General features: G+C 40.8%; 12 non-coding genes across 12 annotated transcripts; all 12 read right to left on the reverse strand.

Annotated features, from left to right (window-relative positions):
* Positions 1 to 824: 824 nt before the first annotated feature.
* Positions 825 to 988, reverse strand: LOC133618213 (U1 spliceosomal RNA). Its single transcript, XR_009817152.2, has one exon. It is a non-coding gene; the product is annotated as a U1 spliceosomal RNA (small nuclear RNA).
* Positions 989 to 1,825: 837 nt separating this feature from the next.
* LOC133618322 (U2 spliceosomal RNA) lies at positions 1,826 to 2,016 on the reverse strand. The gene has a single exon (XR_009817252.2). It is a non-coding gene; the product is annotated as a U2 spliceosomal RNA (small nuclear RNA).
* Positions 2,017 to 2,919: 903 nt separating this feature from the next.
* On the reverse strand, positions 2,920 to 3,083 carry LOC140679568 (U1 spliceosomal RNA). The gene has a single exon (XR_012050978.1). It is a non-coding gene; the product is annotated as a U1 spliceosomal RNA (small nuclear RNA).
* Positions 3,084 to 3,918: 835 nt separating this feature from the next.
* Positions 3,919 to 4,109, reverse strand: LOC140679563 (U2 spliceosomal RNA). The gene has a single exon (XR_012050974.1). It is a non-coding gene; the product is annotated as a U2 spliceosomal RNA (small nuclear RNA).
* Positions 4,110 to 5,012: 903 nt separating this feature from the next.
* LOC140679570 (U1 spliceosomal RNA) lies at positions 5,013 to 5,176 on the reverse strand. The gene has a single exon (XR_012050980.1). It is a non-coding gene; the product is annotated as a U1 spliceosomal RNA (small nuclear RNA).
* Positions 5,177 to 6,013: 837 nt separating this feature from the next.
* LOC140679565 (U2 spliceosomal RNA) lies at positions 6,014 to 6,204 on the reverse strand. The gene has a single exon (XR_012050976.1). It is a non-coding gene; the product is annotated as a U2 spliceosomal RNA (small nuclear RNA).
* Positions 6,205 to 7,107: 903 nt separating this feature from the next.
* On the reverse strand, positions 7,108 to 7,271 carry LOC133618200 (U1 spliceosomal RNA). The gene has a single exon (XR_009817140.2). It is a non-coding gene; the product is annotated as a U1 spliceosomal RNA (small nuclear RNA).
* Positions 7,272 to 8,108: 837 nt separating this feature from the next.
* On the reverse strand, positions 8,109 to 8,299 carry LOC133618257 (U2 spliceosomal RNA). The gene has a single exon (XR_009817191.2). It is a non-coding gene; the product is annotated as a U2 spliceosomal RNA (small nuclear RNA).
* A 903-nt stretch (positions 8,300 to 9,202) lies between these two features.
* On the reverse strand, positions 9,203 to 9,366 carry LOC133618342 (U1 spliceosomal RNA). The gene has a single exon (XR_009817271.1). It is a non-coding gene; the product is annotated as a U1 spliceosomal RNA (small nuclear RNA).
* An 837-nt stretch (positions 9,367 to 10,203) lies between these two features.
* On the reverse strand, positions 10,204 to 10,394 carry LOC133618258 (U2 spliceosomal RNA). The gene has a single exon (XR_009817192.2). It is a non-coding gene; the product is annotated as a U2 spliceosomal RNA (small nuclear RNA).
* A 903-nt stretch (positions 10,395 to 11,297) lies between these two features.
* Positions 11,298 to 11,461, reverse strand: LOC133618180 (U1 spliceosomal RNA). The gene has a single exon (XR_009817121.2). It is a non-coding gene; the product is annotated as a U1 spliceosomal RNA (small nuclear RNA).
* Positions 11,462 to 12,298: 837 nt separating this feature from the next.
* LOC133618260 (U2 spliceosomal RNA) lies at positions 12,299 to 12,489 on the reverse strand. The gene has a single exon (XR_009817193.2). It is a non-coding gene; the product is annotated as a U2 spliceosomal RNA (small nuclear RNA).
* Positions 12,490 to 13,276: the final 787 nt, after the last annotated feature.

Genomic DNA, 13,276 nt, shown 5'->3' on the forward strand with positions numbered 1-13,276 from the left:
AACGTGACATATCAACACACCAAACAACAACCGTGCACTTTTTGAATGACTGCATTATTTTGAAGGCTGCAAATACTTTTAATGGACGGAAGTGTTTGATCACTCCTGCTTGTCATGGTCACGTGGTACACGTCAGTCCAATAGTAAGCGGCGAAATACATTTTTTAAACACTCGCATCGCCCCAGTCTCATTCAACCAAACAAACAATGAATAGTCTTCAATATAAAATACATAAATGTTGGTTGGTAGAATATTTTTTCAAAACGCAAAGTAACTGTACGATCAACATTTGACCAATATAATTGTCGAGCCCGCCTCATGACCAAACTACTTCCGGCTTCTTCCTTGTGCCATTGAGACAAACACTTCCGCCACCAAGTGACGTGGAGTGGTAACTACATCACTTAAAACCGGACATGAAGGCAACACATTATACTTAAGCACTACTTGTAACTAACACGTAATAAAATTTATAACAATTACCCATGTAAAATGCTTAGAAATTATTTATAGTAATTTCTCAGTACCTGTACTGATAAAACGACACAGGTTGTGTTGTTAAAAGCATAGCCAGCATAGGTGCAAAAGTGTTACCAGTAGGTGGCAGTACAACACCAGCTTTCCGTACACTCGCTGCATGATCAGTCAAGTTGAATTGTTGTTTTGTTTGCAATTCGATGTCAGCGACAATCTTTAACATTGGAATATGTGCTTCTCACCATTAGATGGTGGCAACATTGACATGCATTCATTTCAATAACAGAACATGTAGTCATTCAGAGGACATGACACATTTAGTTTGTATTGTCATTAAACAGATGATCAGGGGAGAGCGCGCACGCAGTCCCCCACTACCACAAATTATGCAGTCGAGATTCCCACATTTGGGGAATTTGTAAGGGTCAGCACAGCTGGGGTGCAATGACTGAGCCTCACCCTAGTTGAACCACCTTCTTGATCATGGTAACTCCCCTGGCAGGTAAGTATGAGTTGTACATGGCTCACACACACAAGTCCTTCACACACACACCATTTTAAGTGATGGGCTCATCGCGTGCTTACTAGCAAACACACACACTCAACAAGCCTGCACACGTACAAGAGTCTACTACACAACATTGTTTGATCATTACAATATTATCACTACTTATATTACACATGAACACAACTATTTGTTCCCATCATGCAATCTACACTACTACGCCTAGCCTGTACTGGAAGGGTCTTGGTGTCCCTGCCTCCCTTTACAGCCACATCCTGCTTCTTTGTTTGGGACAGTAACACATGTTATACTGTCACCATCTAGTGGTGGGTAGCACACACTACACCGTTTAAGATTTTCACTGACATCAAACTTGAACACCTTTATAATGAAACATAACAAATCACATTTAAATTAGCTTGAAAAAAACACTAATTCCAATACAAAATATTGGGCAATATCTGAAAAATGCTGTTCACAAACACCTTCCGTCTAATTCGACTTGGTTGGAAATGTTTTGCGAAGAAGAACGGGCAAACATGTCAGTCTTTCGATGTGCAAAACCGGTAGTAACAGACCCAGAGACAAACAAAGTTCGGTTTCATCCGTTTAAAGTTTGCATGTTTAAGACTAGATGTAGAAAGGGACGACTTTACCTGCAAGTACCCACATCATTCCGGGTGGTAATTATGTTGTGTACAATGAACATGTACGCAACGATAACCATATTATCTCAGCCTATACAATGTCCACACATTAATGCTGTAGATCTCAGTGGTTTGTTGTACTATTAACTGTATTTCAGATAATAACAGTGACATTTTAATTGATTTTGACAAGAGAGGGGGTGCACCGTTTCTGGAGGTACTGCCATACCAGGTCGATGCGTGGAGTGGACGGAGCAAGCCCCTATTCCATCTCCCTGCTCCAAAAATCAATTTAATATATAGTCCCCGGATAGGGGACATATCAGATATTAAACTGATAAGAACAGATACTACACTTGATCTTAGCCAAAAGGCCGAGAAGCGATGCCACTTAGTTGTCAGAAGGGAGGATGTCATTCCGGACACAACAACCTAAAGTGACGGTTACCCACATTTATTAACCACAACGTGACATATCAACACACCAAACAACAACCGTGCACTTTTTGAATGACTGCATTATTTTGAAGGCTGCAAATACTTTTAATGGACGGAAGTGTTTGATCACTCCTGCTTGTCATGGTCACGTGGTACACGTCAGTCCAATAGTAAGCGGCGAAATACATTTTTTAAACACTCGCATCGCCCCAGTCTCATTCAACCAAACAAACAATGAATAGTCTTCAATATAAAATACATAAATGTTGGTTGGTAGAATATTTTTTCAAAACGCAAAGTAACTGTACGATCAACATTTGACCAATATAATTGTCGAGCCCGCCTCATGACCAAACTACTTCCGGCTTCTTCCTTGTGCCATTGAGACAAACACTTCTGCCACCAAGTGACGTGGAGTGGTAACTACATCACTTAAAACCGGACATGAAGGCAACACATTATACTTAAGCACTACTTGTAACTAACACGTAATAAAATTTATAACAATTGCCCATGTAAAATGCTTAGAAATTATTTATAGTAATTTCTCAGTACCTGTACTGATAAAACGACACAGGTTGTGTTGTTAAAAGCATAGCCAGCATAGGTGCAAAAGTGTTACCAGTAGGTGGCAGTACAACACCAGCTTTCCGTACACTCGCTGCATGATCAGTCAAGTTGAATTGTTGTTTTGTTTGCAATTCGATGTCAGCGACAATCTTTAACATTGGAATATGTGATACTCACCATTAGATGGTGGCAACATTGACATGCTTTCATTACAATAACAGAACATGTAGTCATTCAGAGGACATGATACGTTCAGTTTGTATTCTCATTAAACAGAAGATCAGGGGAGAGCGCGCACGCAGTCCCCCACTACCACAAATTATGCAGTCGAGATTCCCACATTTGGGGAATTCGTAAGGGTCAGCACAGCCGGGGTGCAATGGCTGAGCCTCACCCTAGGTGAACCACCTTCTTGATCATGGTAACTCCCCTGCCAGGTAAGTATGAGTTGTTCATGGCTCACACACACAAGTCCTTCACACACACACCATGTTAAGTGATGGGCTCATCGCGTGCACACTAGCAAACACACACACTCAACAAGCCTGCACACGTACAAGAGTCTACTACACAACATTGTTTGATCATTACAATATTACCACTACTTATATTACACATGAACACAACTATTTGTTCCCATCATGCAATCTACACTACTACGCCTAGCCTGTACTGGAAGGGTCTTGGTGTCCCTGCCTCCCTTTACAGCCACTTCCTGCTTCTTTGTTTGGGACAGTAACACGTTATACTGTCACCATCTAGTGGTGGGTAGCACACACTACACCGTTTAAGATTTTCACTGACATCAAACTTGAACACCTTTATAATGAAACATAACAAATCACATTTAAATTAGCTTGAAAAAAACACTAATTCCAATACAAAATATTGGGCAATATCTGAAAAATGCTGTTCACAAACACCTTCCGTCTAATTCGACTTGGTTGGAAATGTTTTGCGAAGAAGAACGGGCAAACATGTCAGTCTTTCGATGTGCAAAACCGGTAGTAACAGACCCAGAGACAAACAAAGTTCGGTTTCATCCGTTTAAAGTTTGCATGTTTAAGACTAGATGTAGAAAGGGACGACTTTACCTGCAAGTACCCACATCATTCCGGGTGGTAATTATGTTGTGTACAATGAACATGTACGCAACGATAACCATATTATCTCAGCCTATACAATGTCCACACATTAATGCTGTAGATCTCAGTGGTTTGTTGTACTATTAACTGTATTTCAGATAATAACAGTGACATTTTAATTGATTTTGACAAGAGAGGGGGTGCACCGTTTCTGGAGGTACTGCCATACCAGGTCGATGCGTGGAGTGGACGGAGCAAGCCCCTATTCCATCTCCCTGCTCCAAAAATCAATTTAATATATAGTCCCCGGATAGGGGACATATCAGATATTAAACTGATAAGAACAGATACTACACTTGATCTTAGCCAAAAGGCCGAGAAGCGATGCCATTTAGTTGTCAGAAGGGAGGATGTCATTCCGGACACAACAACCTAAAGTGACGGTTACCCACATTTATTAACCACAACGTGACATATCAACACACCAAACAACAACCGCGCACTTTTTGAATGACTGCATTATTTTGAAGGCTGCAAATACTTTTAATGGACGGAAGTGTTTGATCACTCCTGCTTGTCATGGTCACGTGGTACACGTCAGTCCAATAGTAAGCGGCGAAATACATTTTTTAAACACTCGCATCGCCCCAGTCTCATTCAACCAAACAAACAATGAATAGTCTTCAATATAAAATACATAAATGTTGGTTGGTAGAATATTTTTGCAAAACGCAAAGTAACTGTACGATCAACATTTGACCAATATAATTGTCGAGCCCGCCTCATGACCAAACTACTTCCGGCTTCTTCCTTGTGCCATTGAGACAAACACTTCCGCCACCAAGTGACGTGGAGTGGTAACTACATCACTTAAAACCGGACATGAAGGCAACACATTATACTTAAGCACTACTTGTAACTAACACGTAATAAAATTTATAACAATTACCCATGTAAAATGCTTAGAAATTATTTATAGTAATTTCTCAGTACCTGTACTGATAAAACGACACAGGTTGTGTTGTTAAAAGCATAGCCAGCATAGGTGCAAAAGTGTTACCAGTAGGTGGCAGTACAACACCAGCTTTCCGTACACTCGCTGCATGATCAGTCAAGTTGAATTGTTGTTTTGTTTGCAATTCGATGTCAGCGACAATCTTTAACATTGGAATATGTGATACTCACCATTAGATGGTGGCAACATTGACATGCTTTCATTACAATAACAGAACATGTAGTCATTCAGAGGACATGACACATTCAGTTTGTATTCTCATTAAACAGAAGATCAGGGGAGAGCGCGCACGCAGTCCCCCACTACCACAAATTATGCAGTCGAGATTCCCACATTTGGGGAATTCGTAAGGGTCAGCACAGCCGGGGTGCAATGGCTGAGCCTCACCCTAGGTGAACCACCTTCTTGATCATGGTAACTCCCCTGGCAGGTAAGTATGAGTTGTACATGGCTCACACACACAAGTCCTTCACACACACACCATTTTAAGTGATGGGCTCATCGCGTGCTTACTAGCAAACACACACACTCAACAAGCCTGCACACGTACAAGAGTCTACTACACAACATTGTTTGATCATTACAATATTATCACTACTTATATTACACATGAACACAACTATTTGTTCCCATCATGCAATCTACACTACTACGCCTAGCCTGTACTGGAAGGGTCTTGGTGTCCCTGCCTCCCTTTACAGCCACATCCTGCTTCTTTGTTTGGGACAGTAACACATGTTATACTGTCACCATCTAGTGGTGGGTAGCACACACTACACCGTTTAAGATTTTCACTGACATCAAACTTGAACACCTTTATAATGAAACATAACAAATCACATTTAAATTAGCTTGAAAAAAACACTAATTCCAATACAAAATATTGGGCAATATCTGAAAAATGCTGTTCACAAACACCTTCCGTCTAATTCGACTTGGTTGGAAATGTTTTGCGAAGAAGAACGGGCAAACATGTCAGTCTTTCGATGTGCAAAACCGGTAGTAACAGACCCAGAGACAAACAAAGTTCGGTTTCATCCGTTTAAAGTTTGCATGTTTAAGACTAGATGTAGAAAGGGACGACTTTACCTGCAAGTACCCACATTATTCCGGGTGGTAATTATGTTGTGTACAATGAACATGTACGCAACGATAACCATATTATGTCAGCCTATACAATGTCCACACATTAATGCTGTAGATCTCAGTGGTTTGTTGTACTATTAACTGTATTTCAGATAATAACAGTGACATTTTAATTGATTTTGACAAGAGAGGGGGTGCACCGTTTCTGGAGGTACTGCCATACCAGGTCGATGCGTGGAGTGGACGGAGCAAGCCCCTATTCCATCTCCCTGCTCCAAAAATCAATTTAATATATAGTCCCCGGATAGGGGACGTATCAGATATTAAACTGATAAGAACAGATACTACACTTGATCTTAGCCAAAAGGCCGAGAAGCGATGCCACTTAGTTGTCAGAAGGGAGGATGTCATTCCGGACACAACAACCTAAAGTGACGGTTACCCACATTTATTAACCACAACGTGACATATCAACACACCAAACAACAACCGTGCACTTTTTGAATGACTGCATTATTTTGAAGGCTGCAAATACTTTTAATGGACGGAAGTGTTTGATCACTCCTGCTTGTCATGGTCACGTGGTACACGTCAGTCCAATAGTAAGCGGCGAAATACATTTTTCAAACACTCGCATCGCCCCAGTCTCATTCAACCAAACAAACAATGAATAGTCTTCAATATAAAATACATAAATGTTGGTGGTTGGTAGAATATTTTTGCAAAACGCAAAGTAACTGTACGATCAACATTTGACCAATATAATTGTCGAGCCCGCCTCATGACCAAACTACTTCCGGCTTCTTCCTTGTGCCATTGAGACAAACACTTCCGCCACCAAGTGACGTGGAGTGGTAACTACATCACCTAAAACCGGACATGAAGGCAACACATTAAACTTAAGCATTACTTGTAACTAACACGTAATAAAATGTATAACAATTACCCATGTAAAATGCTTAGAAATTATTTATAGTAATTTCTCAGTACCTGTACTGATAAAACGACACAGGTTGTGTTGTTAAAAGCATAGCCAGCATAGGTGCAAAAGTGTTACCAGTAGGTGGCAGTACAACACCAGCTTTCCGTACACTCGCTGCATGATCAGTCAAGTTGAATTGTTTTGTTTGCAATTCGATGTCAGCGACAATCTTTAACATTGGAATATGTGATACTCACCATTAGATGGTGGCAACATTGACATGCTTTCATTACAATAACAGAACATGTAGTCATTCAGAGGACATGATACGTTCAGTTTGTATTCTCATTAAACAGAAGATCAGGGGAGAGCGCGCACGCAGTCCCCCACTACCACAAATTATGCAGTCGAGATTCCCACATTTGGGGAATTCGTAAGGGTCAGCACAGCCGGGGTGCAATGGCTGAGCCTCACCCTAGGTGAACCACCTTCTTGATCATGGTAACTCCCCTGCCAGGTAAGTATGAGTTGTTCATGGCTCACACACACAAGTCCTTCACACACACACCATGTTAAGTGATGGGCTCATCGCGTGCACACTAGCAAACACACACACTCAACAAGCCTGCACACGTACAAGAGTCTACTACACAACATTGTTTGATCATTACAATATTACCACTACTTATATTACACATGAACACAACTATTTGTTCCCATCATGCAATCTACACTACTACGCCTAGCCTGTACTGGAAGGGTCTTGGTGTCCCTGCCTCCCTTTACAGCCACTTCCTGCTTCTTTGTTTGGGACAGTAACACATGTTATACTGTCACCATCTAGTGGTGGGTAGCACACACTACACCGTTTAAGATTTTCACTGACATCAAACTTGAACACCTTTATAATGAAACATAACAAATCACATTTAAATTAGCTTGAAAAAAACACTAATTCCAATACAAAATATTGGGCAATATCTGAAAAATGCTGTTCACAAACACCTTCCGTCTAATTCGACTTGGTTGGAAATGTTTTGCGAAGAAGAACGGGCAAACATGTCAGTCTTTCGATGTGCAAAACCGGTAGTAACAGACCCAGAGACAAACAAAGTTCGGTTTCATCCGTTTAAAGTTTGCATGTTTAAGACTAGATGTAGAAAGGGACGACTTTACCTGCAAGTACCCACATCATTCCGGGTGGTAATTATGTTGTGTACAATGAACATGTACGCAACGATAACCATATTATCTCAGCCTATACAATGTCCACACATTAATGCTGTAGATCTCAGTGGTTTGTTGTACTATTAACTGTATTTCAGATAATAACAGTGACATTTTAATTGATTTTGACAAGAGAGGGGGTGCACCGTTTCTGGAGGTACTGCCATACCAGGTCGATGCGTGGAGTGGACGGAGCAAGCCCCTATTCCATCTCCCTGCTCCAAAAATCAATTTAATATATAGTCCCCGGATAGGGGACATATCAGATATTAAACTGATAAGAACAGATACTACACTTGATCTTAGCCAAAAGGCCGAGAAGCGATGCCATTTAGTTGTCAGAAGGGAGGATGTCATTCCGGACACAACAACCTAAAGTGACGGTTACCCACATTTATTAACCACAACGTGACATATCAACACACCAAACAACAACCGCGCACTTTTTGAATGACTGCATTATTTTGAAGGCTGCAAATACTTTTAATGGACGGAAGTGTTTGATCACTCCTGCTTGTCATGGTCACGTGGTACACGTCAGTCCAATAGTAAGCGGCGAAATACATTTTTTAAACACTCGCATCGCCCCAGTCTCATTCAACCAAACAAACAATGAATAGTCTTCAATATAAAATACATAAATGTTGGTTGGTAGAATATTTTTGCAAAACGCAAAGTAACTGTACGATCAACATTTGACCAATATAATTGTCGAGCCCGCCTCATGACCAAACTACTTCCGGCTTCTTCCTTGTGCCATTGAGACAAACACTTCCGCCACCAAGTGACGTGGAGTGGTAACTACATCACTTAAAACCGGACATGAAGGCAACACATTATACTTAAGCACTACTTGTAACTAACACGTAATAAAATTTATAACAATTACCCATGTAAAATGCTTAGAAATTATTTATAGTAATTTCTCAGTACCTGTACTGATAAAACGACACAGGTTGTGTTGTTAAAAGCATAGCCAGCATAGGTGCAAAAGTGTTACCAGTAGGTGGCAGTACAACACCAGCTTTCCGTACACTCGCTGCATGATCAGTCAAGTTGAATTGTTGTTTTGTTTGCAATTCGATGTCAGCGACAATCTTTAACATTGGAATATGTGATACTCACCATTAGATGGTGGCAACATTGACATGCTTTCATTACAATAACAGAACATGTAGTCATTCAGAGGACATGACACATTCAGTTTGTATTCTCATTAAACAGAAGATCAGGGGAGAGCGCGCACGCAGTCCCCCACTACCACAAATTATGCAGTCGAGATTCCCACATTTGGGGAATTCGTAAGGGTCAGCACAGCCGGGGTGCAATGGCTGAGCCTCACCCTAGGTGAACCACCTTCTTGATCATGGTAACTCCCCTGCCAGGTAAGTATGAGTTGTTCATGGCTCACACACACAAGTCCTTCACACACACACCATGTTAAGTGATGGGCTCATCGCGTGCACACTAGCAAACACACACACTCAACAAACCTGCACACGTACAAGAGTCTACTACACAACATTGTTTGATCATTACAATATTACCACTACTTATATTACACATGAACACAACTATTTGTTCCCATCATGCAATCTACACTACTACGCCTAGCCTGTACTGGAAGGGTCTTGGTGTCCCTGCCTCCCTTTACAGCCACTTCCTGCTTCTTTGTTTGGGACAGTAACACATGTTATACTGTCACCATCTAGTGGTGGGTAGCACACACTACACCGTTTAAGATTTTCACTGACATCAAACTTGAACACCTTTATAATGAAACATAACAAATCACATTTAAATTAGCTTGAAATAAACACTAATTCCAATACAAAATATTGGGCAATATCTGAAAAATGCTGTTCACAAACACCTTCCGTCTAATTCGACTTGGTTGGAAATGTTTTGCGAAGAAGAACGGGCAAACATGTCAGTCTTTCGATGTGCAAAACCGGTAGTAACAGACCCAGAGACAAACAAAGTTCGGTTTCATACGTTTAAAGTTTGCATGTTTAAGACTAGATGTAGAAAGGGACGACTTTACCTGCAAGTACCCACATCATTCCGGGTGGTAATTATGTTGTGTACAATGAACATGTACGCAACGATAACCATATTATCTCAGCCTATACAATGTCCACACATTAATGCTGTAGATCTCAGTGGTTTGTTGTACTATTAACTGTATTTCAGATAATAACAGTGACATTTTAATTGATTTTGACAAGAGAGGGGGTGCACCGTTTCTGGAGGTACTGCCATACCAGGTCGATGCATGGAGTGGACGGAGCAAGCCCCTATTCCATCTCCCTGCTCCAAAAATCAATTTAATATATAGTCCCCGGATAGGGGACGTATCAGATATTAAACTGATAAGAACAGATACTACACTTGATCTTAGCCAAAAGGCCGAGAAGCGATGCCACTTAGTTGTCAGAAGGGAGGATGTCATTCCGGACACAACAACCTAAAGTGACGGTTACCCACATTTATTAACCACAACGTGACATATCAACACACCAAACAACAACCGTGCACTTTTTGAATGACTGCATTATTTTGAAGGCTGCAAATACTTTTAATGGACGGAAGTGTTTGATCACTCCTGCTTGTCATGGTCACGTGGTACACGTCAGTCCAATAGTAAGCGGCGAAATACATTTTTTAAACACTCGCATCGCCCCAGTCTCATTCAACCAAACAAACAATGAATAGTCTTCAATATAAAATACATAAATGTTGGTTGGTAGAATATTTTTTCAAAACGCAAAGTAACTGTACGATCAACATTTGACCAATATAATTGTCGAGCCCGCCTCATGACCAAACTACTTCCGGCTTCTTCCTTGTGCCATTGAGACAAACACTTCCGCCACCAAGTGACGTGGAGTGGTAACTACATCACTTAAAACCGGACATGAAGGCAACACATTAAACTTAAGCATTACTTGTAACTAACACGTAATAAAATGTATAACAATTACCCATGTAAAATGCTTAGAAATTATTTATAGTAATTTCTCAGTACCTGTACTGATAAAACGACACAGGTTGTGTTGTTAAAAGCATAGCCAGCATAGGTGCAAAAGTGTTACCAGTAGGTGGCAGTACAACACCAGCTTTCCGTACACTCGCTGCATGATCAGTCAAGTTGAATTGTTGTTTTGTTTGCAATTCGATGTCAGCGACAATCTTTAACATTGGAATATGTGCTTCTCACCATTAGATGGTGGCAACATTGACATGCATTCATTTCAATAACAGAACATGTAGTCATTCAGAGGACATGACACATTTAGTTTGTATTGTCATTAAACAGATGATCAGGGGAGAGCGCGCACGCAGTCCCCCACTACCACAAATTATGCAGTCGAGATTCCCACATTTGGGGAATTCGTAAGGGTCAGCACAGCCGGGGTGCAATGGCTGAGCCTCACCCTAGGTGAACCACCTTCTTGATCATGGTAACTCCCCTGCCAGGTAAGTATGAGTTGTTCATGGCTCACACACACAAGTCCTTCACACACACACCATGTTAAGTGATGGGCTCATCGCGTGCACACTAGCAAACACACACACTCAACAAGCCTGCACACGTACAAGAGTCTACTACACAACATTGTTTGATCATTACAATATTATCACTACTTATATTACACATGAACACAACTATTTGTTCCCATCATGCAATCTACACTACTACGCCTAGCCTGTACTGGAAGGGTCTTGGTGTCCCTGCCTCCCTTTACAGCCACTTCCTGCTTCTTTGTTTGGGACAGTAACACATGTTATACTGTCACCATCTAGTGGTGGGTAGCACACACTACACCGTTTAAGATTTTCACTGACATCAAACTTGAACACCTTTATAATGAAACATAACAAATCACATTTAAATTAGCTTGAAAAAAACACTAATTCCAATACAAAATATTGGGCAATATCTGAAAAATGCTGTTCACAAACACCTTCCGTCTAATTCGACTTGGTTGGAAATGTTTTGCGAAGAAGAACGGGCAAACATGTCAGTCTTTCGATGTGCAAAACCGGTAGTAACAGACCCAGAGACAAACAAAGTTCGGTTTCATCCGTTTAAAGTTTGCATGTTTAAGACAAGATGTAGAAAGGGACGACTTTACCTGCAAGTACCCACATTATTCCGGGTGGTAATTATGTTGTGTACAATGAACATGTACGCAACGATAACCATATTATCTCAGCCTATACAATGTCCACACATTAATGCTGTAGATCTCAGTGGTTTGTTGTACTATTAACTGTATTTCAGATAATAACAGTGACATTTTAATTGATTTTGACAAGAGAGGGGGTGCACCGTTTCTGGAGGTACTGCCATACCAGGTCGATGCGTGGAGTGGACGGAGCAAGCCCCTATTCCATCTCCCTGCTCCAAAAATCAATTTAATATATAGTCCCCGGATAGGGGACGTATCAGATATTAAACTGATAAGAACAGATACTACACTTGATCTTAGCCAAAAGGCCGAGAAGCGATGCCACTTAGTTGTCAGAAGGGAGGATGTCATTCCGGACACAACAACCTAAAGTGACGGTTACCCACATTTATTAACCACAACGTGACATATCAACACACCAAACAACAACCGTGCACTTTTTGAATGACTGCATTATTTTGAAGGCTGCAAATACTTTTAATGGACGGAAGTGTTTGATCACTCCTGCTTGTCATGGTCACGTGGTACACGTCAGTCCAATAGTAAGCGGCGAAATACATTTTTCAAACACTCGCATCGCCCCAGTCTCATTCAACCAAACAAACAATGAATAGTCTTCAATATAAAATACATAAATGTTGGTGGTTGGTAGAATATTTTTGCAAAACGCAAAGTAACTGTACGATCAACATTTGACCAATATAATTGTCGAGCCCGCCTCATGACCAAACTACTTCCGGCTTCTTCCTTGTGCCATTGAGACAAACACTTCCGCCACCAAGTGACGTGGAGTGGTAACTACATCACCTAAAACCGGACATGAAGGCAACACATTAAACTTAAGCATTACTTGTAACTAACACGTAATAAAATGTATAACAATTACCCATGTAAAATGCTTAGAAATTATTTATAGTAATTTCTCAGTACCTGTACTGATAAAACGACACAGGTTGTGTTGTTAAAAGCATAGCCAGCATAGGTGCAAAAGTGTTACCAGTAGGTGGCAGTACAACACCAGCTTTCCGTACACTCGCTGCATGATCAGTCAAGTTGAATTGTTTTGTTTGCAATTCGATGTCAGCGACAATCTTTAACATTGGAATA

Source organism: Nerophis lumbriciformis, linkage group LG18, assembly GCF_033978685.3.
Source record: "Nerophis lumbriciformis linkage group LG18, RoL_Nlum_v2.1, whole genome shotgun sequence".
Lineage (NCBI taxonomy): Eukaryota > Metazoa > Chordata > Actinopteri > Syngnathiformes > Syngnathidae > Nerophis > Nerophis lumbriciformis.